Below are 5,000 nucleotides of genomic sequence, written 5' to 3' on the forward strand. Positions count from 1 at the left end.
GTTTTTTTTTTTTTTTTAATGTTCTACCTCAGAGTCTATTTTAGCACCTCTGCTTCCTTTGCCACCAATTATATGGAAGCACACCTGAGCTACAGGAGCCTCGCGCATCATTCACCATCACCTGAGCTCAGGTCATGGACATCTACACCTGCGCTTCTACACAAATCTCTGAAACTTTCTCTGGCTTTACACTTTTAATAATAATAATAATAATAATAATAATAATAATAGTAGTAGTAGTAGTAGTAGTAGTTAAGCACTCCAAATCGAATCATTACCTTGAGAAGATATTGTCTTCAAATGGGTTTTTATTGTCATTCCTCTAAATCTCAAACTTTTTTTTGCAGCCATTGAACCCTTTAGCTGTGAAATAAATTCCACAGACCCACACAGTTCTGATTTATTTGATGAACTATTTAAATAGTGCTGAAAAAACAACAATAATAGAAACCCTCATCGTATTTGTAATGGTTTTAATGGTTATATTGGGAATTGTCCATCCATCCATCTTCTATACCGCTTTATCCTGTTCAGGGTCACGGGGAACCTGGAGTCTATCCCAGGGAGCATGGGGCACAAGGCGGGGTACACCCTGGACAGGGTGCCAATCCATCACAGGGCACACTCACATACACACTCACACACCCATTCATACACTACGGACACTTTAGACACACCAATCAGCCTACCATGCATGTCTTTGGACTGGAGGAGGAAACCGGAGTACCTGGAGGAAACCCCCGCAGCACGGGGAGAACATGCAGACTCCCACACACACACACAGGTCCACAGTGGGAATCGAACCCCCCGACCCAGGAGGTGTGAGGCGAACGTGCTAACCACTAAGCCACCGCGCACCCCCATTTGGGAATTGTATTGTTTTTAATGGAAACTATAATGGTCTCTGTGGGTCTCTACTGGTAATTTGTTGCCTTGGTGGCATGTTATCTCTAGTGGATACCATTAAGGACCAGTAATGGTGAGTTTTAATAATCAGTTGATGGTTTGTAATGGTATTTGTAATGGTATTTGTAGTGGAAACCGTTTGCGTTTCTGTGAAGTTTCTATTGTTTATTTCCCCCCAGCAGAGTAGAACCTCAGTTTGAGAACCACGGCTCTATCGTGCACATTGGAACAAAATGCCGTTTCTTCAGGACTACGATACAAAGCTGGGGTTTGAACACACGACCTTCTGAGCAGTAACCCAGAGCCTTGACCGCCAAGCCAGCACTGATGTGTCTCATAACAGCCACAGCGTCTCATAGAAGCATTATAACCTGCAAGTGTGCGGCGATGGTTATACGATCTGCTGGGTCCTGATCGATCATTTATCAGTAATCAATGCTTATGATGCGTTCAAGTCACGTCGGAATTTACGAGTTGAACGCATATGAACACCACCACAAAGTCATAATTACGAGCGAGGAAACTTGGGATTTTCTTTACCTCGAGCTGGGAGTTTCCGACTCGGGGGCGTGTCAGTAAGAAAACATGGTGGAATCAGTGGATGCTGCGCCTGTAGTTGACGGTAAATTTGCTGAAATTGAACGTTTACTCGTCTCAGAATCCGATTTCAGTTATCAAGCGTCGGGTTTACGCAGCAGGTTATTGTCCGGCTTTTTTATTTACAATACGACAAGCGACTCGCCCGTACCAAATACGACAGCGTATCAATTATGATGTAAGATGTAACGATAAAGTTTACTTCATAAATCGCTTAAAAAGCATCAAAAAGCAAAATGCACCTCGTGCGCATTCTTTGTTCTTCATTTTCTAGAAGGAGAGTTTAAAAAAAAAAAAAACCTTGCTATATTTATTTCGCGGTTAATTAAGAGAACGTGCACCGCCATCCCGCTCCGAACAATGTGACTCGAACGCACCTGACGTCTCCGTTACGACTTCCTGACTCGTGAATACAAGTACGAGTAAATACTTCTCAGAACGCACAGTTACACAGAGAAAGAGCGAGCACACTAGCACACTTCCCTTAATGAACCAAAACTGGACGGTGTGAACTCTAAACACAGTTTACTCTCATTATTAAACTCCCTAAAAACTTCCCGCAGCATTCCACCTCTAAGCAGAAAATTGTACTATTCTTCTTCCGTACTTCGTGAATACGGAGCAAAAGCACTGACCCCACTGGCGCTCACTAACTCTACAGAGCTTTGACTCTAAACCTCCGTATGAGTTAAGAAAACAACACCCAAACGTCATTTTCTACTATAATAATGCCTTTGTAATAATAATAATAATAATAATAATAATAATAATTCAAAGACATAATGTAATAATGTCTAAGATAGTACATACATATATAATTGATCATTCTGAAGCATATAAATACAACATAGAAATAAATCATATTCATCAAATGTAGTATTGAAGACCTGCCAAGGTTCACCTTCCAAACAGGACGACTCAGCATGAATACACACGTAAATAGAAATAAAAACAAAAATACTTGCTGTGGTCGCTGGGACTACGGTCGCAGCGATGGCCTTGGGACTGCGATTACCACATGCAGTTTCTGAAAAACAACTTTTTTTTAATCTCACACTATCCGTCGTTCCCCAGATGAGGACGGGTTCCCTTCGGAGTCCGGTTCCTCTCAAGGTTTCTTCCTCGTATCATCTCAGGGAGTTTTTCCTCACCACCGTCACCACCGTCTCGCTCAATAGAGATAAACTCACACACTTAAAATCTCTACCCTGTGTTTATATGTTTCTGTGACGCTGCTTTGAGACAGCGTCCGTTGTTAAACGCGCTATACGAATAAAATTGAATTGAATTGAAAAATCCGCTATGACAGAGAAGGTTGGAGGAAGACGAGAGTATAGAGTTTGATAGACGGAGATGGAGGAAGAACTGTAAGAGGACGCTTCTGCCCCAAACTCATTCTTACCTGAAGTGTGTATAAGCAAAGGCAAATAAACGGGAAAGCTCTGCTGAATGTTTTTCATAGGCCGTGATTTACCTACATGACGTACATTATATACATGGAGTTTTCATCGGTTGTAGTCTGTAACGTGTTTTGATGTGAGTTGGATTGGGTCGGGAATAGTCGGCATGTTTTGTAAAAAAAAATGTTATGTCATTCTTTACAAAAAAAAAAAAAATGTAGGCAGTGACAAATATGTACGTTTCGTGGGATTTTTGCTGGAACGTGGGTGTGGTGGTTGGGGGTGGGGGGTGGGGGGTGGGGGGAGAGGGTATTATTTGTGCCAGCAGAATAAAAACATTCTTCAGGAAAAAAAAAAACAAAAAAAACATTTTCCCCAGATGTTAGCAACACGAGCCACACATTAGCACACAATCACTCCCTCCTCCCCATAATCACATACACATACATTATGTAGGAATCAGATGTGAGAAAGGAGCATATGGTGTCCTGAGATAACTACCCCCACCCCCTGTGCTGCTCACTGGGCAACAGTATGGGAAAGGGGCGAAGATTTTACTGACAGAATTAAGCTCTCTCTCTCTCTCTCTCTCTCTCTCTCTCTCTGTCTCTCTCTCTCTGTCTCTCTCTCTCTGTCTCTCTCTCTCTGTCTCTCTCTGTGCATTGTGGGACAGCTGGCTAATAGTGCTCAGAGGATAGGAAGATGGATGAGCGGATGAAGAGATGGATGTAAGCGGGATGCCTCACTCTGCAAAAGTGGATGGTTTTCAGAAGTGAAACAAGGAGACGCACAGAGAAAAGGAGAGAGAGAGAGAGGGGGGGGGCAAGATTTTGGCTAATAAAGCAAAAGGTGAGCAGGAGAGCCAACAGCGAATAAAAACAAAAGCTGTATAACAAAATTTTTCATTTGAACATGATCAAAAGTAAGCGAACATAATCGCTCGAAACTGTTCCAGAGTAAAAAGTATGATTCAAATAATAATAATAATAATAATAATAATAATAATACAAGTGCTTAACGGGTCAATGGCATTATTTTTCTGTTCCAGACATCTTAGCAAGTGGAAATACCTTGATACTATATATACTATACCTTATAGTACTTAATACTATACCTTATAGTCAAACTTATCGAGTACTTCTTATCATATAAGATCACAATAAACCAAATATGCACACTCAGGTCTCCTTTAGTGAACAGTGGACTAGATCAACAAACAGACTTCATATAAACACCACAGTGAACTTATCTAGTACGTCTTATTCTATAAGATCACAATAAACCAAATATAAGATTATTAAACCTACTCCAAGCCACTTGTTCTCATTTCAAGCGTGAACTCGAAACATGAATCTGTTCATTTCAGATCAGTCTGCTATGTTTAAGCACTAATTTTTCGAAGGAATCTAAACGATCTGCCAGTAGACTAAGGAAGCGACAAGCTTGAAATGAGTAATAACGTCCAGAAATAGGTTTAACGACCTTATATTTGGTTTATTCTGATCTTATAATAAGAAATACTAGATAACGTTTGACCATATTCAAGATATTTTCCCTTTTTTTTTTTTTTTTTTTTGCAGTGTATACGCTAAACCTAAACATTTTTCCAACAGGCTCAAATTGGTGTCTGGGAATTTCGTCCTTTCCTGCACACCTGGCTATACTGTATGACTAGTAGAATTAGACAGACGTTATAGCTTTGTTTTTCAAGATGTGGTGATGGCAGGAAAATCCGTGTGGGAAGTATTTTATTTTTCTCCTCCGATTCTGCAATCAACAAATCGCACTGCAGCGTCGAGGGGTGCTCTGAAAAGGTCCGAAAAACGAATCCACGTTTCTGGGTAAATGCGGCGTTCGGTTTTATTTCTACCCTTGGCTCCCCGTAAGCCGAGGAGTGCAAAGAAAGCTCTTATCCGGGGTTTTATTTCATTCTAAGCGCAGAAACAGTACTAGAAAGGATATAAGTAAAAAGTGAGTATGTTTTTATGACCATAATCTGCATTGTGTGTGTAACGTGGGTGATAGATAAATACTTTAATAATGTCTCATCGTATGGCCTTGGGACTGCGATTACCACATGCAGTTTTACACTCGGGT

Source organism: Ictalurus furcatus, chromosome 6 (genome assembly GCF_023375685.1).
Source record: "Ictalurus furcatus strain D&B chromosome 6, Billie_1.0, whole genome shotgun sequence".
NCBI classification, from domain to species: domain Eukaryota; kingdom Metazoa; phylum Chordata; class Actinopteri; order Siluriformes; family Ictaluridae; genus Ictalurus; species Ictalurus furcatus.